General features: G+C 47.1%; 1 protein-coding gene and 1 non-coding gene across 5 annotated transcripts in view; both read left to right on the top strand.

The window, feature by feature from the left end:
• Positions 1 to 24,514, top strand: part of WNT3A (Wnt family member 3A) — a 90,881-nt gene that overhangs the window by 51,431 nt on the left and 14,936 nt on the right. The window lies entirely within an intron of this gene.
• Positions 8,599 to 8,708, top strand: MIR6713 (microRNA 6713). The gene has a single exon (NR_105584.1). It is a non-coding gene; the product is annotated as a microRNA 6713 (primary transcript).

Genomic DNA, 24,514 nt, shown 5'->3' with positions numbered 1-24,514 from the left:
CTCCCCCTTTCAATAAAAGTAAATTACCTCAAACTATTTAAGTCCCTCGGTTGGTTTAAATGTAAAAAGGGAGCCCTTGTCTATCTACTTCTTTCACTCACTCCCACCTCCTTCTGCTAAAGACTGGCCGGGGCTCTAAACCTGCCAGCTGGGCTGAGAAATGGTTAATAGTTATTGTGGAGGAGCAGCTTTTAATGAACTATTGAAGAATGATACATTGATGGAGTAATGGGAGTTTAAGTCGCTCTGTAATGAAACAGGTTCTCAGCGCAGACCCATTGTGGTGTAAATATGGCACGTCTCTCCCACTGTTTGGTCAGGGCTAAATAGCAAAGGCCAGAGGGGGGTCAGCTTATGGGGACTCCGCTTTAGTTAATCAATCTGATTGGATTAGGGTCACTGCGATCCCTAATAATGTCAAAGGTTACGCCAAACTGGATTAAATGCTTTGTTGGGGAGGGCTCAGATTCTTTCAGCTTTCACCGATGGGGCTTGTTTATTAGAGTTTAACACTCGTGCAACCTTTGGAAGCCACTCCGTCTCCTTTTTGTACATCAGGGCATTTGCTGGCGTGCAATGGGGCTTGGAAGAGCCGGGGCGGGTGGCTTTGTCAAGCATCTGCGCCCGTCGGATGTGCCCTCTGTGGACATATATCAAATTCCCTGCTGGACAAATGAGAGCCTAATGGGTGACGTGGAGGCTCAGGGGCATAAATTCATTCCGGAAATAATTGTTGGCCCTGCTAGAATCGGAATGACCAAAGCCACAAAAAACGATGGAGTGCCCTATTGTCCATGGCAAAGAGATGCTCTCTTTGGTATGGTTCCAGTCTATGCAGATACCAGGATGGGTATGATGTGAAGTACAACTTATTTGAGACCATACCATTGCTTCAGCTGGGTGGAGGTCTTGCTTTCCAGCACAGATCAAGCTGGGATGACATGTCATCCAGGGCAACCACGATTCCCACAGAATTACTGAAACCTTCACTCTTGATCATAGAATCATAGAATCATAGAATGGCCTGGGTTGAAAAGGACCACAATGCTCATCCAGTTCCAACCCCCTGCTATGTGCAGGGTCGCCAACCACCAGACCAGGCTGCCCAGAGTCACATCCAGCCTGGCCTTGAATGCCTCCAGGGATGGGCATCCACAACCTCCTTGGGCAACCTGTTCAGTGCGTCACCATCCTCTGAGTGAACAACTTCCTCCTAATATCCAACCTAAACCTCCCCTGTCTCAGTTTAAAACCATTTCCCTAGAGGACACTGCCCTATAGACAGCAAAGCATCCTTCAGAAATTGATTCCACATTGTTTTCTTGAGGGCCATCTGGGAAAGGAAAGGGTCAGCAGTGATAGCACGTTATTGATACAGATGCCTCTGCCCTCCTTCCATTACTTTCTTTCCTGCAGTAGCATTGACACTTAAGGCACGTCAGGACTGCCATTTCATCCAGATTTCTTGCACGATACATGCTGGAGCATTTCACCTCAAGACTTCTGGAATGAACCCAAAATCTGAATTTGACTAGGCCATCTCTTCCCAAAAGATGCCTTATTTCAACATACCACCAGGAGATAGATAGCACTCCTTTTAGTAGCCTCAGTGCAACACTACTCTGGCACTGACGACCATCTACTACATTTATCTCTCCTAGACACAGGACAACCCTTCTAGAGCAAAGTACTGTCTTGACTACTTACTCTAAACACGTTGCTTGGGAGAACTTCTGACATTGCTCTCTACCACAGGAAATTCAAAAGTTGAAACTGAGGGCTGCAGAAGAGCATGGGTCAGCAAAATGTTGGGTGCACCATGTCAGACAGCGAGACAGGTCATGGGAGTTTCATCTGATGCTGGGGTCCTCCGGGGCATGACTCATCTGATGTCTTGTAGACATCTGGGGTGAAACTATTCACACCCTGAAGTTTCTGCATCTGTACATCAAGGATCCAGGATGGGAAACCATGGAGACTGGCTCTGTGGTGGGAAGACTTCTGCTCCCAGGACCGCATGAGGGACAGAACAGGCATTCACCTGGCTTGGAGATGTGGAGATTCAGGTGACAGCTGGTATTGCACGGAATGCAGGGCACTGTTTGAAGCTAAACTTAATTTGGATTCTGGATCTTCTGGAAATAAGGCCTGTGTCACTCTCAAGATGCAGCTGTGTTGACACATCAACTCCTTTTTCCCTTCTACCTATGTATGACACAGCTCACCTTGTGCCTAACAGAACCCGTTTGAGCTTTTCCCCAGGTTCAGCAGGAACAGAACAAGACTCCCAAATTCAGTTATAATACCTGGGAGACATAAGTCTCCATTATTATTTTTTTTTCTTGTGTCGTAACAATACCACTCCACGGGCTCTCAGATAGTGCTGATCTCATCTCCCAGAGTTAGATGTCGAAGTCTGAGCTAGTCACCCCAGGCTCCCTTTGTAGTCAGTGGAGAGCAATCGCTATCTCCGGAGAGCAATTCATCTGACCTATCTGAGACACCTATCTCAGGATAACATGAATCATACCAAGATGTTTATTCCTCTCCATTGACTACAGAGGGAGCCTAGGGCTACAGCCTCAGCCTTCCATGTGTACTTCTTGGAGGCCCACTTTGGGGGCAGAGAACTCCCACCCCCATCTTTCTCCTGTTGGAAAGTGGTCCTGACACCCAGCCTCTATTGGAAAGGCCATTTTAGTAACATTAGAACATAGCCCTGGAAAGGATCTCCTGGACCACCAAACGCAGGCAATCCTTTGCTATTTCAGGCACAATCCCATCTCATAATGTCTTGCATGATTTAAAATTAAGATGTTTAGCAGACCTCATCATATTTTCCTGATGGCATTCTGGCATCTCTGTTGTCTCCGTGCCAAATGCTTCCCCCCCCCTTTCCCTGCTCTAGATCAGGCTTCTTCCCTGCTGCAATAAAGTAAGGCATGAGCAGAAAGCCACAAGATACTGATCCATCCAGGAGGTTAGTTACATGTAGGAGGTACTCTCTGCTCTCTCATGAAACTCTTCCCAAGAGGATCTGATTTCCAACCACACCCTGTCTACCTCTCCGCTAATGGCAATTTGGGCAGCTGCCCTGGTATCAACAACGGAGATCTACAAACTCTACCCTGTAACTATGGGGAAGGAAACTGGAAGGATCAGGATTGAAAATGTGACTGTGCAAGCTCCGCTCAGCCATCAAGATGCATAAATACTGCAGGCCGGAGATTTGCCAGTGCTGCTGAGAAACAGACTGGCAGCTCCTGGCTTAGGACAGAAGCATTGGTTGTGTTCAGTGTCAGTGTAAGCTAAGCATGGAGCTGGGGATTACTTTGGGAGACGAGTCAGCAATAAGTATATTATATCAGTATATTATATATATATATAATATATATATATATATTATATAAGCCAGTGTATTGCATGCATTACCTAAGTCAGTATATCACAGGGAGGTGGTGGAGTCACCATCCCTGGAGGTGTTCAGGAAGCATGGAGATGTGGCACTGTAGGATATGGTCAGTGGGCCTGGTGGGGATGGGTTGGACTTGGGGATCTCAGTGATCTTTTCCAATCTTAATGATCCTGTGATTCTATTCTGTGATAGGATAGCACCCAGAGGCTTATGGTTAGCATCGTATCTGGTTGCGTTTGCCTCTCCAGTCCCAAGGCAAACAGCTGAGCCAGCTGAAGGCTGCCCATGCCCCGTGTTGGGTGGGCTCAGGTGTAGTCTGGTTTTCTTTGCAGGAGGTTGTGCCCTGCTCACCTTTCCACCTGGAATAAAGACCTGGCTCCTGCACCTCGGCAGAGGGTTCTGCAGAGAGACGGCCCATGCAAAGATCTGCTTTCTGCAGCCAACCCCCTGGCACGAGCTTAAACCCGAGAGAGAGTGGTGATGGTGAGAAGGAAACGGCGGCAGCGCCAGGAGCCGATCCTGTTTGTTTGCTGTGCTTCCTCCTACCTCCCACCTCACCAGCCTGCAGCCGTCAGCCCCGACGTGGAGAATGGCGACTAAAACACGAGACCGGGGATCAGGGAGGGGAAGGGGAAGAAGACAGCTCGTGGCTACAAAACCGGTGCCGTCTCTCCCGGCTGCGGGAGGCAGTGGAAACTTCAGCCTCCGGCAGAGCACAATGCGATGGGCTGGCAGTTATAGATTTATTTCCTTCTCCCCCCCCACCCCGCCGCCCCCCCAACGACCCCCCGCCCCTTTCCCTGCTGGATACATCGCATTCCCCAACTGGGCTCAGGCTGGTTGCAACAAGGAGCTCCCTCTGCCGCATCCCAGAGTGCCAAGTCCAAGCGTGGGAGCTAGTCCTAGACAAAAGGCAACAGTAGAGGGAGCTGATTAGCATCCCTTTGTCCTGGGAGAATCCCGGCCCCAAATGGGCCCTCGGCGCTCAACGGGCGGCACAAACACGCACACGCATGGACGAAAGCCAGGGAGGGAAAAGGGGACAGCAAGGCCACCGCGGTGGGCGCTGGGGGAAGGGGACGTGGTGGCTTCAACCCTCAGCACGGCTGTGACCGACCACGCCATGGGACCGGTCCTGGGCTGGGGTCTATGAGGGTATGTTCCTACGTCCCAAACGTCCCAAACAAGCAAAGTCTTGTGACAAAGAGGGATCCGAGCTTGTGACTGTGGCTCTTTTGATTTTTTGTTTTTTGGTGTTTTTTTTTCTTCTCTTTTAACCCTGGGGGATGTGTTGTGAGCTGGCAGCGCTGAATAGAGGCAGGGATTTTAAGGGCTATGGGATCATCTGATCGGATTCGTATATAAGAAGCAGAGAATTTCCTCCGGTGTCTCCCCGGACAGATATGGCCGGGCAGCAAGAGGGAAAAGAGAGCATATAAATCTGCCCTACACGCTCCTTTCTGCATGGATGTGATGCAGAGGTCATCCTTATGGTCTGTGTCCCTTCTTGGCACTTCCCATGGGGCTGGAAAGCAAAGCACAGCCCAGGCATTTCTCAGCAGGAGATAGCACGGTGCCTGCAAGGATCTGCTGCAGGAGAAAGTGTGTTTCTTAATGGATTAACTCCTATGGTTCCCTGCTCCCTCAGCCTCATCTTTCAGGGAGCACGTTCATCAAAGCAAGGACTCTCATCGTCCAAGGAGATCCATAGGATCAACAGAGAGGCAGGAGTTGTGAATCATGGAGACAGAAAGGTTAAAAAGGATTGTTATGACTCTGTTTCTGTTCTGTTATACCAATGAGTGATGTGCTGGAGTGATTAGGGCCCTGCTGCACTGGCTGCTGCACCACTGATTGAGCAGCGATGACAAAGCAAGGAGAGTAAAGCAGAACTTCTGGGATTCCCAAACACTTTGGGGACACAAAGTCACAGAATTAGACAGCTTTGTGGGAAGTAGCACCCTGCAGAAGTACAGGATCGTAGGCCTAGGTTGGAAGGGATGGGATGGACCTGAGGGATCATTCGGTTTAAACGTACTTTAGTGTGCGTGCTGGTGATGAGTTGGTGGTTGGACTAGATGATCTTAATGGTCTTTTCCAACCTTAATGATTCTGTGATTCGATGATCTATTTCCAATTCCCCTGCTGTGGGCTGGTTGCCACCCACCAGATCAGGCTGCCCAGGGCTTCATCCAACCTGGCCTTGACTGCCTCCAGGGATGGGGCAAAGTAAGCAGGGACTACCAGGACTACCCCTGGTAGTCAGGGGTGCTGCACAGGAGAGGCATTTTTTGGACAAACAGCATAAGATAGATGAAGACAAAGTACCTGAGGATGATGTAAGGTGGACCCCCAAGGCATTAAGCAGGGAAGCATATGGTGCTCCATCTTCTACTCACCTCCAGCACACTCCCACGGGTCGCTGAGATGCTTCTCAGAGTTCAGCCCGCAGCACAACACTGTGAAGGAGTTCATGAGAGTGGAGTAGGAATATGTCTCAATATAGGTATGCTTCAGGGAGAGACTTGAAGGAAATGGTCGTGGTCCTGTTTTGACTGGGGTTGGGAACAGGGAGTCTTTTTGATGAAGTAGGAGTGAGCGTGGTGAAGCTCAAGGAGCCTTTGGAGCTTTGGCTGCAGGTGACCACAGAACCTAAAGGCAAAGCACAGACAGAAAGAATATTCACCAGAAAGAGGGAAATACACTGCTGTACACAAGGCTTGAGGTGGAACTTGGAAATGGATACAGGTCATGAGTGGAGGAATGGAGGGCATCTTTTTATTTCATCCTGTCTCATCTCATCCTTCCTATAGAAGGAAATACAGTTTATAAAGCATACGTGTTATCTAGCTGCCTTTTCCAGACCCAGCCTGAGCCAGAGATGGGGAACAAGGCAGAAAAGAGAGATTCTAGTTCTGTTTCAGGCTCTGCTTTTGACTTTGATAGACACAGTGGAGCAGGTCCTTGTCCATATCCATTTCCTATGGAGAGGACCACAGAAATGACAGGATGCTTCTAAAAACAGGTCGTAGGTAGGGCCCTGAAGCTCTTGCAGTATCATTTAGGTAGCTTTATTGGCCTACTTATAACTGTTGCTCTCAAGTTTGATCAGTGGGGCAGTAATGCATCACAGAACGTTTCCTGGTAGGCTGCAGTTTGTTGACTAAACACCTGGCACAATTTCCTCTCCATTATTTCCAGGTGCTAAATCACATTAAATGATAGCTAATAATTATGGTTTATCCTTTCCTAATCATGCTGCTTTCCCAGGGAGGCTGTTGCCACAGGGATGTTGTGGGAGTGTGAATGGGTGGGGAGGGCACCAGGAGGTATTTCTACTCACCCGGAGCCATAAAAAAGTTGGAGACCCCTTAGGCTAAGCACACAGAATCCAACGTAGGGTATATTATATCTTGCTTGAAATGTATTTATTTATTTTCTAGGCCATTTTTTTTTTCCATCAGAAAAGCCAGTCACATCAAAATGGAGATGTATTGCAAGACCTCCTAAATTTCAAGGCAAAAAAAAAAAAATGCACATTTTTGGCTTTTCTTTCTTTGTACTTTTCAGATAGTTTCATTTGAGCTCTTGAAAAGAACTCATTCTACTTCTTTTCGTTTTGAACATGATCCTATGTCAAAATAGCAAGTCATTATACCATCAAAGAACCTCATTGCAGAGCTTTTAATATTTTGTGGAATATTGAAGTGTTTGGATATTATTGAAGCAGAATGACTTTTTCTTGTCAAAATTCCAACGCCGACAAGAATAAATGCTTCAACAACCTTTTTTTTTTCAATCTTTTGTTGTGTAGAATCATTCAGACACATATTTTTTGTCTAATTTTGAACTCTCTCTCAAAAAAAAAAAAAGGAAAAAAAAAAAAACACCACAGAATTTCCCATAATATGTAAATTTGATTCTTTTGGCCCTCGTTACTAGCCTGAGGCATGGCATACTCCTCAGATAACTCCTTCAGTTTGACAAACTGCCTATATCCAAATTTACTGAGAGTGAAGTATCAGCAGTGCTCTCCTAAGGACCCCCTAAATTCATAAAGCAGCCTTACAGCTCTATAAAACGAGGGCTGTAACAGATAGGCCCCAAACCCATGACTCATTCTCCCCTGTCATAAAACTCCGAGTCCCATCATGAAGATGCTCCAACAGGAAATTGCACAGATTCTTCTCAGAGAAGTAACAAAAGGTGGCAAAGTATTTTAGTGCTGTTGGTTGTTGGTGGGGAAAGATGTCTGCGTTCATCTCGTGTCTTCAGTCTGCTTCCCTAGCTGCATTTCGGATATAGATTCCTCTACAGCTGAATTTAAGTATGTAGATGTGTCTTGAGAGCCAGCCTGTTGGATGTCCAGTCATTGCCCAGCACAGTGGCACTGCTGTAACAGAGACAGAATGTATTACAGCTTAAATTAAGAATATTGTCTATATTTAGCTCTCCTGAGCAGTGTCTTCTCAATTAGATGTTTCCACGCGCATCACTTGTGCCTGAACACATCGGAGGTGACTTTGTGAGCTCCTGAGAGGAAGGCACCTACATATGATAGGTTTTGCCAAGTTCTCCATATGGCTTTATTAATTAAAACCTGGATCCAACACATCCCCCTACGGTGTTAAAGTTGAGGAGAACGCAAATAGAGCAAAATACTGCACAGCCCCATTGAGCTGCATGCAGCTCTCCAATGGCATCTTGCCTTCTTCTGATGGCTCTCAAGAGGCCAAGTGGACACTGAAGCTTTTGAACTTCTCTGTCAGCACCATGTTTCTGTGCTTGCCCAAACATAGCAGGAACGAATAATCAAATGTAAGAGTTAAATGCTGTCCCTGAAGCTTTGTCACTTCAACCCAAGACAACCCTTAGCCTTCTGAAAGTTTCTGTCCCACCATACATTTAACTCATTACTCATGGTAAGGCCAATGCTTTCAAACACCACAGAGAAGAAAGAGTGAAAAAAAAAGGGGTTTGTTTTATGCTTCTTTAAAGGAATCCAAGCATCTCTCTGTGTTCAACCTACCTTTCCCAGTAGACGCTTTAGAAATGGGTAACACTGTGCTCTAACAGCCACACTCACCGTTAGAGCTCTGGCACAAGCCTCACACCTGCTGCTCACTGCAGAGTAGTAGTTACACAGCCTTCAGAGGAGGAAAGATGCAATTAAAAAATATTTGTATCAGCATTACAGCTTCTCTGGAAAAGAAGCTGTAATCATCAGTGTTGCCACTCAGTGAGATCACTGCATCAAGCAGTCTCAACTGCATGCATCTGTGTATTTTATGGCGTTGGTCACTACTGTGCTTCTACTAAAAGCTGACGGCGTACTGGGTTTCTCTTGCTAGAATATAATAACTAATAACTTCTCTTGGGTTATTTGAGGGGCTGTGGGGCTGACTGGAACTTTGCTATTCCATTGCTGCTGCTCCTCTCAAGAGGTTTGTGCCTGCTGATGTTTTAGACTATTCTTTGATCCTATCAACCCTTCTAGAACAGGAAGGGCGTTCTCAATTCACACTGAGTAACAAAACCAGGTAACCTGGATTAAAATGACGGATGATCTAGGCTTGGTTATGACTGGGATCAGAGAGCTTGAGATGAATCCCAATGCGTGATAGCAAATCTTCCACTCTATGAGCTGCATGCAACATACATCAGAAAATTCAGGGTCATGGTGCACCAGTGCTACCTTAGACGACAACCCTGGCTCCTTTGGAGCTGGCCTGGGCAAGCAAGCCACAGCCCAGACTAACAGCAGTACTGGGCTTTCTAGTCCCTGAGCAGCATAGCCCTCTTGCTAACTACACACCGTAGCTGGGGCAAAGAACTGTGTGCAAACATTGAAGAGCCCGACGTGATTCAGGAGCTGCTGAAGTGTCACCCCTGCTCTGCCAGCTTGAACTTCAGCTACTCAGCCAAACGAATACACAAATCTGCCTTGAACTTAACTTACTCACCCAAACTAAAGCCCAGAATGCTTTGCCTTAAATACTGTTTTAACCCACCTTAGCTAACCAAGGTTAACCAGCCTGGGTGAAGTATGTGTATTCTGTGCTTATGATTTACTGGATGAGAAGTCTTCATTTTCATGCTTTTTTTTTTTGACCACTGGAATCCACAGATGGTGGGCAATTGGCATCTTAAGTTAAACGCATTTACTTAGCAGGACTTGGAGTCTCACAGATTGACATGTACTTCGTAAGGGCAAATATAGGCTCTGAAATATGAATAACCTCTGCAGTTCACTGCCGAATTCTCTCCTCTCTAGAGGAGACCACAGCTGGGTGAAACAAAAACCATTCTCAGCTCTGCTTTGCTCATCTCTGCTCTCAATTCCTAAACTTTCTGTGGCCTCCCCAAGTCCCCAAAATCAGCACCTGAGTTTATTGTGATGCCTGTAGTGCCTATGCACATACAGTACAGACAACCAGACATGCAGATTAAAAGGAGAACATACCAAAATCTACATCATAACCAAGAAATACACCATAAAAACAGTACATAACCAAGAAAGGCAAGAAGATGATAAGAATGAGTAATTTCTGGGCAGGAGATAATGTTTTTTTCCAGCGCTGCCATTGTTCAAATACAGGATAAATTTGGTCGGTGTATGTTGGGTGTCTCAACTTCACCATCTCCTCGTGGCTGACTTCCTCCCACAGAGGGGTGTCCAGCAGCCCCCACGACATCTCAGCCCTATTGTTGGTCACCACTGATAGACCCAGCATGGGATCCTCAGTTGAATTCCTGGAGAAATTCGGCTCAAGAGCAGCCATGTGGTCAGTCATAAGCCAGGACCCAAGCCTGATTGCCTTTAGCCCGCTGACAGCTTTCCACCCTCCCCAGCTCATCTCCATTGTGAACACACGCAATGGTTCCATATCCCCTTTGCCACTTGCTTAATCCATTCCTTCCCGCCCCACTGCCGATACAATAATGCCCCACTGAGGAGATCCACCCACCAGGAAATCTCCCTTTAACACCCTGCAAAGGAGCAGCCAGGTTTATCTTTACTGCTTTTCTGGAAAACTAAATGAGGACTCATCTGCCATAATCCCTCCTTAAGTCTCCAAGAGGCGGCCTGTGTTCCCATTTTAGCATATCTAACATCTCCTACGTGTGTACTGCAAGGCTGCTGCTCCATGGAGGCAAATCACGTAGCAGCACATACTTCAAGTCCTTACTATCTCCCTCTGGAGACATAAATGGCTCTTCAAGTAAACGGCTAAGCCTTTGCAACTTCATAAAAATGCCCGGAGAGTTGGGTTAAATGGTCCTGGAGGTATCCCTGAAGGATGAATCTCATGACTCATTTACAGCCTCCTGCTAGAGAGTTTGGGGAGCACTCCTTCAGTGTGGTGACGCACACCATTGCCGTTGGCCACACTTTCAGCATGGCAGCAGTGACATCACTGATGGGGGTAGGAAATAGGCATTCCAGTTTGAGAAAACCCATGACATTTCTGCTCCAGAATGACAGTGAAGCCTCTCCAGACTTACACAAGTCCAGAAAAAAACCTTTGAAAGGCCTCAAAAACCTCTGGGCAAATGTCATCCACGGAGCAGATGAAGGTTTGAGGTGAAGGTGATCATTTGGGATGGGAGGGACCGAACATTTTGCTTCTTGCTGTTCTTCAGGCTGTGCAGTTTCACAGTAGGAGTCTTGAGTTAGTTAGAGGGCACAGGGAGCTGTTTTTGTGGCTTGTGATGGACAGTAGAATGCTGGGAAGGACTGAAGAAGCTCCAGGCCTCCATCAGCACTGACTGGGTTCCCACCCTGAGTCACGTTTGCATCCTCACTGTTGCCCCAACCAGTGGGCACTACGCACAACACACCCAGCCTTCCTATGGGGAGTTGTCCTGGGCAGACTTTCAGGCTAAACCACCACTACACTGTTACATTAAACTGCTGGAGACTGAAATTTCTGACCAAGGTTGTGAATCAGACCTGGATGATGTTAAACTAAAGACCGGGTGATTTGATCTCAGCCTTTTCCCAAGACCCAAACAAAGTGGATCCTGTTAGCATAAACAAATCTGGATGACGTTTCCTTTGCTTTTGGTGTCATGGTTTCTATTTGCCTCCTTTATTTGCGTTGTCCCTGCCTATCTGGAAGCAGGAAATGCTAATATTTCTGCTAAGCTCCTGAATCACGTTGTCCACTACAGAGACTTGTTGGGCCATGCAATTTGCAAGCCCAAGAGCTTTTACCCCTCCCTGCTAACTTTGGAGAAGCATCCACTTGGAAGGATGCGTTTTCAGGCCTGTAGACGTCAAAAGCTTTGTTGTGCCAGCACAAATCCCAATTCCCATTTCCATACTCACTCCTGCAAGCCTTTCGCTGGCAAGTCTGGAGCTGCACCGAAGACGTGAGCCATTTGCATGATTAAAGGTTGCAGGACCAAGCTGATTAGAAAGATTCAGCACATTTTCCAATCAGAGCATTAGCACACATCCACTAGGTGAGGAGCTGGCTCTGGGTGCGTAGTTGGCTTCTCCTCAGAGACATGGAGTACCTTCCACTGGTTTCCACCAAGAGCTGGAAGTTCTCAGCTGCTCTCGGGATTGATCTCTGCACCTGCAGAGTGAATGCCTGTAAATAATGTTGTGGTTTTGGTGGCTTTTTCTTTATAATATCAAAACCTTCTGCTTTGATTAGAGGTGGGGGGTGGAATCTGACACTGTTCTCCGGCGTTTAGCTCCTAATTGGAATATTCCCTGTGGGTATTTAAAAAAAAAAAATATTAAATTGGCCCAGATATTTTTTTATGAATAACGCTTTAATTAAGTTTTTACATATTAAATGTACATCAATAGAAATAGTTAGACAAATAGCATGAGTGTTAGTCATGCACAAGCAAAAGGATGAATCAGCCAAAGACTGCATGTGTTACAACACCCTCTCCCTCCGAGGGCACATGTGAGGTGCTGAAAGGCAAAGGAAATTACCATGAGAGATGGAAACGAGTGGGAAGAGGGAGCATAGGAAAAAAAGCCAGGAGGAAGGAGGGGTACCACTGGGATTAATAAGGTAAGGGCTCCCCTACTGATACTGTGATTCAGACACAAGTCACAGAGCCGAGGGACATGAGCTCCATTCGCAACTCTTATCACGGATGCTACACTGCTTTACAACATTCCTTCATCTTCCTCTCTTTCTCCCCACTTCCACCTCCTCCTTTGCTTCGGCCGGGTTAGTTTGATGAGCTCTTCTTCACGTCCACTTCAACCGCAGGCGGGGGATTGGGGTTAGACCTTCAGAAGAGCGGTCTGATGGTGAGGGTAGTGAAGCATGAGAATAGATCGCCTGGGGAAGGGGTGGGAGCTCCAACCTGGGAGGTTTTTGAGAACAGGTTAGGCAAACATCTGTCAGGGATAGCTTAAGCAGACTGGATCCTGCCTTTAGGCAGAGAGGGGCAGCGTCCAGCTCTGATTTTTATGATTTTAAGCTTTTCTGGATCTTTTCTGAGCCGGTCAGGGAATGAAGCCCCATGTTTTTTTTTCTGCTGATGGCCAAACTGTATTTTCTGCTTTACCAGATTTATTCAGTAACTGATTTTCAAAGACATTTCCTAAGGGTTCTTGGTTGTTCTCTTATTTATTTTTTTTCACGCTTCACATACCATCCACCTCCACTTATTACATAGGGCAGTGTCAGTGTTGCCACCAAGGGAGATTACATTTAATAGCAAGAGAGAAATCTTACACAGCTCCCATCCCAAGAGGCCACAGATGCATGACTTTGATTTGCTGCTGTAAGACAGGCAGGGATGAAAGCAATGTGTGCCGTTAGTAATCCCTTAAGGTACTGGGTTCCTCCAGCAACCTGGTAAATGCCTTCCACTCCCACTAAAGTCACTGAAGACAGTGGATACAGATCAGGTCATCATCCTTCCTTCCTATCCCAGTTGATGTGTTGGGTCAGGGGTCCCGTGTTGCTCCCACCAGCTCTGGGGTGCCCACGCTCCAGCTATGGGGTGTGGATGCTCTTTTGCACCCTGCAGCAGAACTACAGGAGCATTTAGGATGCAAAATCAGGAATAACATCATGATCAGTTGTCAGACATGAAGGCAGGGCTAATCTAAGAGCAAATAGGCATTTAGTGTATTTGAAGCAAAAAGAACAAGAGCTATAAGCTGGGAGTTGCAAGTTTTCGTGCTATCATAGAGTCATTTGAGTTGGAAGTAACCCTTAAAGGCCATCTGGTCCGACTCCCCTGCAATGAACAGGGACACCCACAGCTCCATCAGGTGCTCACAGCCCCATCTGGCCTGACCTTGAGTGTCTTTGGAGATGGGGTACCCACCACCTCTCTGTGCAGGCTGGCAAAGCACTGTAGCAGACTCACAATACAAAAGAGAAGAATCAAAATTGGTAGTGATGTAGCCTGAGGAAGAGACTGCTTCATCAAAGCAAAGGTTTTCATTTGGCTTATGACGGATTAATGCAAATGAACCCATTGACAGAGGTGGAAGCTGGAACCCTACATTTCTTCTGCGAAACAAAACCCACAGCACCTGCCTCTTCTTCCCACTTGCTCACACCCCCTCTTCTCAAAGAAGCTTTCAACACCACCTGGCAGTTATGCAGTTTGGGTGTCCATCATTTTCCTTGCCTGGGAGGATCAAACCCATGTGCAGAGCAGGCTGGAAGAGATCATCTCCATAGCAGAGAGCATCTCCATAGTGTGCACGCTTCCAGCTCCACTCACCACAAGGGCTGACGAGTGTATGACACGGGGCTGGGTGAGAAAAATGCATCTCTCTAATTAGGTGGGTGGGTGTTGTGTGAGTTAAGGAACCTTAAAATAATTTAAGCATAAGATTAATGAAATTGGCTTGTTTTATGAATACAAAGGATGGCTGGTTGAGAAAGAGTTGTCTGGAGGTGTTAGGTATCGTTTGCTTTCGCAGCAAGTTGGGTTTTTTTGAGGTCAGGTCGCTATCTCATGCTGCAACAACTCTGCTGCCGTTCTGCTTATGGGAGGGATCCAGTAGCAGGAGTCCAAAGCTTTACAGTACCAACAGCTAATCCTAATTTTAGACTCGTTTGCTGGTCACCAGTTCAGAAACCTGTGTGACTCAGTGAGGAGCAGAAAACTATCATGTATGGAAGTTTCTCGGTGGGCATCAGGTTGGATGTTCCAGTTGAAGACACACTGCTCACAGAGCTCATTCCTGCACTAAGAGCATGTTTCACAGCAGGTCAATCCTTGAGGCCCCTTCCCACCTAAGCCCTTCTATGATTCTATGACATCTGTCCACACCACAGAATGAGAACTGTACAGCAACCATCTCATCAGTGTAGGTACGAGCACATACTTGGTGGGGCCAACACAGACAGTTTTATGTGAGATCTCCAGTATTGAAAATCAGAAGTAGATCCAAGCTACAAGCTTTGTATTCTTGGTATTGCCATTTAAACTCTGTCTAACACTTGACACCCTCGTTAAATAGTCCAACACTGACAGTGAACCTGAAGGAGATCTTCCATTTATCTAATTTCTGTGCTCTTGATATTTACCAAGAGCTAAAGCTTTTGGCTTTACGTTAAATATGACAGACCGCCAGATGGTCTCCTAGCCAAGTATTCACCCTGCATGCTCTTGCTCAGCTTCCTGATTCAAACTGATGACACATTTTCTGTTCTGCAGAGTGACAGGCTAATTCTTCACAGCTAAAATGAACCATTGTGGACATACATGCAACACAGGGAGAGCTGTAGCTTAAAAGCGCTCTGGTGCAGATTCTCCTCGTCAGTTTTTAAGTAGAAGGACCCATTTCTCCATGACCAGGACCAAGACCAGGATGATCACCATTTCACAGGCTTCTCTTAGCAAAACTGCCTTTGCACAGGGATGTATGGCCATAAGATTTGTGCACAACAGAGTTCAAGATCTGCACCCACCTGGCCAGAAGATGTCTTTATGGAGTAACAGAGCTATTTCCTTCAGAAGAGGGTAGTGTATTTCCATTCTTGAGGTTACAGCTTTGATGAGCTTATAGATCTGTTCATTTGCACACCCTTAGAAGATACACTCCGTGCTGTAATGTCCTTACGTGCACTCTGTGATGGACAAGTACAGAACTGAATACATCTTTAGACAGATATTCAGTATATTTAGCTCACTTTTCTGCTTGCAAACTGTACAACAGCTTCAACTATAATCAGAATATCTGTCATCCAGAGCTTATCTCGTGAGTCATAATTGCTTGTAAATCATCCAGTCTGTGTCCCAGGATTTGCAATTTTCTTATTCCTCCTTGTCTAAATAGGTGTTCAAGCCCATTGCTTCAGCTGTTAGCTGAAGTACCAGGGATTAGAAAGCAGGAACAGGTGGGCAGCTGGGGCAGAGGCAGGGCAGGTGAGCTGCTCTGAAGTCAAGCTGTGAGAGTGAGCCCCTCATTCCCCAGGGGCCACAGATCTAGGCTCAAAATCATGTTTCCTTTCCCAAGCTATTGATAAAGTGTATGGTGTGCTCCGGTAGTTGCATAAAACATCTCTGCCTCTCCAGCTGTGTGAAACTGAAACCCCAAAAAAATGAAAGAAAAGAGGAAGGGAGGGAGGAAGGAAAGAGAGAGAAAGAAAGAGGAAGGAAAAGGAAGGGAGGAAGGGAGGAAGGAAGGAAGGAAGGGAAAGGGGAAGGGGGAAAAGGGAAAAGGTGCAGGAAAGAAAGAATTGTCAAAGGTTGCTGGGGAGTGAGAAGTTCCCCTGCAGTTCTTCCAGCTCCCAAACCTCCTTCCTTTTCCAACTGAAGCCTGCAAAGCAAAAGCTTCTGCAAGCTGAAAAAAAAAAAAATTGCTTAATTGCCTCAAATTGATTCCATGGTTTTATTAAGATATTTGCCCAGCTCTATTATGGTTAATTATTTGTATTACAGTAGACTCCAAGGCCCCAAGCAGAGATCAGGGCTCCATTGTGCTAAATACTGTACAAGCACATTATAACAAAATCACTCCTTGCCCCAGATAGCTTACAATTAGGTGGAGAGCTGCAGTGGAAACAGACCACAGCTGGTGTGAACATCTTCTGGGAGAGGCTAATGTGGATTTCCAAAGCCAAAAGGGAACTCGGTGAGAGCATGGGCTGCTTTCACTGTGCACGAGCCTGCATCCCCTTTCTTCTTGCAAGGGAGAATATTGAGCAATGGAAGAGCCCCTTCCAGCCAACATTTTGTGTTGGGATTGGGAGGGAGGGGGGAAATAGAGAAGAGCAAAGGGGGGGGGGGGGAAAGAGATCCTGTGCATCTGAAAGCTCTGGCCTTGGAAGCCTGGCTGCGGGAGGTTCGTGAAAGAGCTTGTTTCCCTGGGGATTTCCAGTTACGTTTTGCAGATGCAGCCATGCACCACATTCCCCTGTTTAGGTAAATGTTAAAACGGAAGCACTCGACTCTTCCTTAGCCTTGTGGAGACCCTGTGCCTGCTGCCACTGCCTGCCTCTGCTCCCCAGCCAGGGCGAGAAATAGGAGCAAAAACCACAAAGGGGAACCCTACACTTCTCCTTCCCCTCCCCTTGCGCCCTGGGTGCTGCTCAAGCTCCGGGTGCAGCTCTGGCTGTGTAGGAGGCACCTTGCATTGCCTGCCACTTGCTTGCACTTTTCCTCTCAGTGCAGGGTTGAGAGGATGCAAAAGACAGCAAACTGTAGGCAATAGTAATAATAATAATGGGGAAAAAAAAACCATTGTTTCTAACCCCAAACTCAAGCCTCAAGCAGGAACCTCAGCAGAGACAGCTCAGTGCCTATGTGTGTGTGTCTGTCTGTGTGCAAAACGGCCCGGCAGAATCCCCCCAGCTTTAGCCAGGCTTTGAAAAAGATCTGGGTGGTGATTCAAAATCCAGGTTATGACCTGTGACCTTTGGATGAGAAATTGTTGCCATTTAGGATGTGTTAGGAGGTCCATCCTTTTCATCAAATGCGTGTTTCTTCTTGCTGCGGGAGGCAATCACACCGGTATATCATTAACTCGCAGAAAAGGAGGCTGTAAAAGAAGTTGATGGGGGACCTTAGCCCACACCCTGCTGGGGTCTGCTCGGAGCACAATATCCCAGCGACCATGAGATTAAGCTAAAGAGAAAAGTGAAAATGCTTTTCACGATTCACACGCCCTTTAGATTGTTTTATTAAACCATTTGAATAGGGATTTCCCTTTCGGCCGACAACGGGGCCCGGCCAATGCATAGTTCTAGGTTGCTATGACTTAGTTGGTGCTGGCTAATCACAAGTGAGGGCAAATTTCATATAAAATATCTGGGGCCATTGTCAACCTAATGCAGCGTGACAGTGCCAGCACAAAGGGGGATTCATTCACCCCAGCAGGTAATAAGGACGATTTGCCATACCAACCAGGCAGTCTCGAGGGGGGCTGTCAAATACGATCAGAGCAGCAAAATGGAGCCTCGCATTCCATTCTCAGGTGGGCGAAGGCAATCCTTTTGTTGGGCCATGTTGCTTCTGATAACAGAATACAATTATTTTTCTTTTCTTGCCCATATCCTATTGACCAGCGGGGCTGTTTTGCATAGCACTCTTTGGGACTCGTCTTTTCTTCTTGCCTTCTTTCGAGGCCAGGAGAGACCCCGGTGATCCCTTTAACCTGGAAGGCGCCGCGGAGAATTTCAGCCTTGTCCTTCCCTGCTCCCTCTCCGCCTTCCCCTTTCATTAAGGACTCAGTCCTGCCACAATGAGCATGGTGTATCTCTGCTAATAACCCCCAATTGGCACACAGCTTCCTTTTGTCTCAAGCCTTCCAGGAACATCAGGCGGATGGGGAGACAAGGGTAATTTGGGGCAGTTGGAGGGACCGTGAGTTTCAGGCCTTGAGACAGAGATGAAATATTCAGAAGACATTTACGGGAGGTTGGGGGGGAACCACCGCTGAGCCTTTCACACATGACCAAGCCAACAGAAAGACAGATAAAACGTGCTTGCATTGAACAGAGTAGGTAGGGAGACATACACGACAATGATTAGATCGACAGAGAGATTGGGCGATAGAGGAGGAGATAGTGGGATGTTTGCTTTGCGAGCAGCAGACGCGGGTTACTGATACCAGACCATCCTGCTGATTTGCTTATCTTGGGGGTCTGCTTACCTGCAGTCACCTGGGGTTATTTTGACAGCAGCTAATTAGCGGGAGCATTCCAGCCCCCGACCCACCCTGCTCTGCTCAGCCGGCAGCGCGCATTGGCCCCGCTCCATGAGCTGGCTCTACCTGTTTGGGAGCACAGGAGCTGGAGGTTGCAGCCTCAGTGTGCTCAGTGCAACGATAACCATAAGCAACCAACAAGAAAAAAAAAAAAAGGAAAAGAAAAAAGAAAACCACTGTTCACATGTTTTAGAGGAACTTGGCCTTCAGGATTTTACAAACCGAGTTCATCCAACCTCATTCCATCCAACCTTCTCTCTTATCCTTCATGTTCCCTGGCAGGAATTGCCCATTTAATAATTTCCCTCCAATGATCTGAATCACGGCTAATCTGATCAAATGTCTTTCTAGGGCCTTTCATCTTCGCAGGGATGTGTTGACACTAGCACGCTGGTTCAGAGGAAACAAGAACTCAATCAGAACTTCTTTCAAAACACAGATGGGACCCAAACCTAACCTTTCCTTTAAGATATGCAAAAGCGTGGTTAGCTTCTTGTTATTATGCTTCACGTTTGCATAAGTCTTTGCATTCTGGGGCCTGATTTTTACGAGGATAAAATAGTCAAACAAACCCCGGAGCTGGATTTTGATGAGAAACAGTGCAGAATCAGCTGGGCATGGAGTTGGCATGGCTTCTTGCGGTGAAGGGCAGAGGCTGTGGCATCATGCAGAGCCCAGCATGGAGCTGTAGGGGAGCTCTGTGGGATCTGTGTGCGTTCTGCACTCATGGATGCTCTGAAGCCTGAGGTGGGAGAGCTGCATGTATTCCATCCCTTTTAGGGGCTAGACCTAATATTGTTGTTTACCTGCAGCCACCAAACACTGGGATTTTTGCAAAGTAGTCTCCCCTAAGCTCGGAGAGAAGCCTGCTTAGGAAATGCTCCTAAAGACCAAGGGATCCAAGACAAACCTACACATCACAAAAAGGCAGCAGGTATTTGGGTTTCAATAGCATGTGGCTCCAAACCATTCAGATCAGTCTGTAAACCTATGCTGAGACTGTCATCTTACAAAGGACTGGCAGGATAAAGGACTTGATGATCCTTCCGTATCCAGGGATCCTGTGCCATAATAGATTCTACTCTCATCCAAGGGATCCCATGCAATCCTGCTCTTCTGGAAAAAGACTGATGGAGGTTTGCATAGTTGTGGACGTGTCTTCCCTGTGCAACTCAGAGCTGCTCTGGAAAGTCGTGGAGGTACTGCCAAGACCTGCAGTAGCTATAAGTCCAGATGAAGTGCTGATTAGAAGGTAGCCATGGTCTGCACAGCTCAGCACACGTGCAGGTTGAGGTACCAATCTTCTCCTGGAATCATAGAATCATAGAATCACCGAGGTTGGAAAAGACCTCCAGGATCATCCAGTCCAACCATCCATCCACCACCAGTATTTCCCCACTAATCCATGTGCTCTGGAATGCTCTATGCAAGAGTGACCCAAGCATGAGCATCACTCCTTGTGTAACGAGACATGACGCAGTATAGAGCAAAGAGAAAAAGTCATTAGCCATTCACCTCTGTAACATGGTAGGCTGATAGAATACTTAAAGCTCCAGCTACGGGGTGTAAGCTGAACTTTCTGACTGTCCTCTATGGATAGTACACCAGATCTGGTCAGTGGTGTGAGCATACCATTTGAATGCATTCATGAGTGTTTCTTTATGTTCCATGATATATGAATTATGTGCACTTCTGCAAATAGGGAAACTGAAGCAGGTTACATGGTTGCTCATGTCCAGAGAGGGACTTTGGTCAGTATTTTTCGCCCCCTGGGTGATGCAGTCATTGGGATCCAACCTTTCTGTAGCCTTCGTAAAGCCCCCAGAGATATCTGAGAATAACATGGACTTTGGAAGCTTCCTGCCTTACTGACACTGTTGTGATTAAATGGAAACTCAGAGCCTGGCACTTGGAGGAGCACCAATTACAGAAATGGAAGCTTTAAGCAAGCTCAAGATCTCTTCTTACTGCTTTGACTTTGGAAAGCTCTTTATAATCAGCATAATTATAGGCAGCAAGAATACAGCATGCACTGGTGGATTTGGGAATGTGCTCTTTGGAATGACTTGCCCTACCACCAAGAAGCATGGCTTGCCCCTTTCTTTCTTGTGATGAGCACATCCAAGGCCTGGAGATGCTGATGAGGAGGTCAGTGTGTTGAAGTTGGCAAAACTGGGTTGGAGGAATATGAACTGGGACCACTCCAGAGCAGAGCTAAAGGAAGCCTGAAGCTGAGCCAGTCAGCTTCTATAAACGCCTTTTAGTTGCTTTATCTGAGCTGAAATCTTCTATTGCTACAATCAGGAGGAACACCTCTGAGGCTATGAAAGCCAATATTTTGTTTCCAGCATTCCCAGTATTTTCCCTGTGACCCCTCTGTGATCCTCCTCTGCTTTTACTATGGGAACAACTCTTGTTCCCCTCCAGCACTTGGACACTGTCTCTGCAGCATGGATGGATCTTTCAGGCAGCATGTGCCAAGGGGCTCCCTGTTCTCCATTTTCACCTGGTGCCATGCCAGTATTTAACAGTTCTGATTGGCAAACCATTTTGTTCTTTGTGATCATAAAAATAAACTGCCTTTAGACACTTTTTATTTCACCTTTCCTCCTCCTTTCCCTGGGGAAAAAAAAAAATAATGCATCCTATGATCGGAGTTGTGACCCTTCACTTCTTTCCTCATGGGTTTTTGCTGAATCTTTTTTGATCTTGTGAAAGGAGCATCATAAGCGGGAAGACTTCATCTCCATGTACTGAATCCTTGGTCCTTGGCTCTGAGGGATCTGTTGGTTTAGCACAGAGGCTGACTGGGCTGAGGGGACTTGAGTCAAAGATTGGGCTTCCTAATTCCTCAAAGCTCATATCACAAATTCCTCACCATCTTTGGACAATCTCTTCCACCCCTGAAGTAACCATCATGTCTTACCCGCAAGAAGAACCCCCAACCATAGTAACTAGGAGGAGACCGAGCCATTAAGAAAGGCTCTCAGCGTAAGAGGTGGGGCTGTGCTGACTCCACATGCCAGAATCGCCAGCCTGCATCCAGTTTGATTTCCAGTTTCTTTGGTTTAGGGTTTTATTTAGATTATTTTTTAATCCAGAGTCAATGTAGTGTCAACTCTTGTGCAAATCCTAGCATGAGAGCTGTGGGTTTGTATTCCCTCAGGCCAGGGAGGGAATTTAAACCCTTTCTCACACTCCCTGGGTGCATGCCCTACCAGACGAATGTTGGAAAGGCTTTACACTTTCAACCCCTCAGAGATGAGTTTTCTGAAACAGGTTGCCTGGGCGTCTGGAATAGCTGACACAACAGGTAGCTTTCTCTTCTATGTTAGCTTTGAAAAACGAAGCAGAGAGAAAGCAGCGTGCTCCTCCATGACATCCTGTTGAGCAGCTGGGACGTTTTCTCCATGTTAAGCTGCTTCCTAAATAATTCTCCCAAGATCTCTAAAGAAATTGTCGGAAATGTGAGGTTTGCAGCCACATCACTGCAGTGCCATTCCTTGTGCGGGCTTGGGAGAATGATTCTCCGTTCAAGAGCAGAGTCAGTAGTGATCAATAAGAAGGAGTGTCCAACACCTGGAGACTCTTCCCTTCACTGTCATACATCTCCAGGGGACTGTGACAGTTCTGTTCTTGGTGTTCATACATCACCCAGACCAAAAAGGCACCAAGTCAGTGTTTCACACCAAGGGCCGTGTTTTAAAAGGGATGGCAGCTAGGTTCTGCCAAGTAGAATGCTGCTGGCATGGGAGGTTTAGCTCCACAGAACAGAGTGAGTAGCTGTCCTGGAGACATCAAGTTCCCATATACTGAGGAACTTCCACACCTTCAGTAGGAGCACCCAGAAGAGTGGGATGCTGAGTCCCTACTGCTCATCTCTCTGTTCTCCAGGCTGCTGAGGTCTCCTTCCTTCCTCAGAAGGTGTACAACCCAGAGCCACCTCAAGCAAGAGACCCTCTTCTCTTTTCTTTCTAAGACTGCACAGATCTCACTGCTTTCTTTTAAGAAGTCCTCGATGGGAACAGCAGTTCCTCCCTCTTTAAGAAACATCCTAGCTCTTCTTCCAGCTGTGGTCCAGGGCACAGAATTTGCAGTTTCAGTTCCTAACACACCTGAGGGTGGGTCATGTGGACCTCTCACCAGGAGCCTGCTGCTACCTCTATTCAACTGAGCAGAGAGCAAGGAAAGATGTAGAGGGCATCAACAGCAGAGAGACCAGGGCTCAGTGCTATGGTACAGAAGTAGTGGACTGTGGATTTTTAAGTCAAAAATGAACCATTATATTCATCCCTCTGCTTCACCGTAGTCTTTCTTCCCTCACATCTGGACTATCTGTCTGACCTGGGGTTCATCTTTTAGTCACCAAGAGAAAGACTGAGAGGAAAGATAAGTCACTGTCTGGGCAGCAGAGCCTATGAGAGCAGGTTTCACATGTCAGACAGTCAAAATATTTATGTGGTTATTCATTTGCCTTTCTCATCCCACATCTTGATGGCCCTTTGTTCAGCTCCAACGCCTCCTGCCTACTGAAGACATCACTAAACTGAGCTTTGCAGGCTCCTGGGGAGGTAGGCAGGATTGTTTTCAGGTATGTGGATAAGGAAGCAGAAGCACAGGCTGGCCAAGTCACATAAGAAAGCCGTGCAAAAGCAGGAAATTGAACCTTAGGTCACGTCATCCTCAGACCTTTGAATTCTTATTCTAATACTGCCCAACCGTGTCTGTCTGCATCCTGAGATGATGCTCCTGCTGAGCACAGATGTGTTCTACATGGACCACTCAGACTCCCAGCCTCACAGTATGGGCTCCTTAGGAAAGGAGAATGACAGTGAATTGGAAAGCTCTCATTGCATTGTGAGTAGCTACAGAATCATAGAATCACAGAACCAGTCAGGTTGGAAAAGACCACTAAGATCCCCCAGTCCAACCCCAACCCATCCCACCGTGCCCACTGACCACATCCCTCAGTGCCACATCTCCAGTCCTTAAACACCTCCAGGGATGGTGACCCCACCACCTCCCTGGGCAGCTGTGCCACTGCATCACAGCTCTTTCAGAGAAGCTGTTGTTCCTAATATCCAACCTGAACCTCCCCTGGTGCAACTTGAGGCCATCCCCTCTCATAGTATTGAGAAGAAGCCAACCCCTGTCTTGCTCCTTTCAGGCAGTTGTACAGAGCGATGAGGTCTCCCCTGAGCCTCCTCATCTTCAGGCTGAACCATCCCAGTTCCCTCAGCTGCTCCCCATCAAGACCTGTGCTCCAGACTGTTCATAGCTCCATTACCCTTCTCTGGACACATTCCAGAGCCTCACTGTCTTTCTTGTAGGGAGGGACCCAAAACTGAACACAGTACCAGAGTACCTTAGACCCCACCCCCACCCCCCCTCCGGTCTCCAAACCCTCCGGGGAAACTTGAGAGCAGGAGCAGGCAGGAATTAAACAAACCAGAGCTATGGTGACCTTGTGCTGCACTGAAAACAAAGTGTTTAAGATGCTCTTAAGCCAGCATCCCCATGAGGTATGAGTCCCTAGCAACCTCCCCTTGCCAGGTGACTTTCCAGAAGCTCTCTTCAAGTCCCAACGAGATGCTTGTCTCCTGCTACCAGAACCACCCAGAGAGGAATGAGGTGACCTGACCAACGTACTGCACTTTCCTGTTATCTTTGCTAAGTCTCTTGCATTTTTATATGGCACCTTAATAACCCCTCATTTCCATTACAAGTGCATGCTTTCCTTCTGCTTATCTGTATCTCTATACACTCCTTCTCCATTCCTGCAGCCACACCGCCTCCAGCTACAACCTGGGGAGCTCTGCCGGTGCTCCATAGGGTCAGGTCTGCTCGGTGATGGGAGTTCAGTCCCATAACTGGGGAGGTGGCAGGACGTGATTCAGGCGATGGCTCTCCTCCATCTGCGTCAATATTGAACTTGCTGCCTGAAG

Source organism: Gallus gallus, chromosome 2 (genome assembly GCF_016699485.2).
Source record: "Gallus gallus isolate bGalGal1 chromosome 2, bGalGal1.mat.broiler.GRCg7b, whole genome shotgun sequence".
NCBI lineage: Eukaryota > Metazoa > Chordata > Aves > Galliformes > Phasianidae > Gallus > Gallus gallus.
The sequence above is the reverse complement of the archived record's forward strand: the minus strand, read 5'-3'. Positions and strand labels throughout refer to the sequence as shown.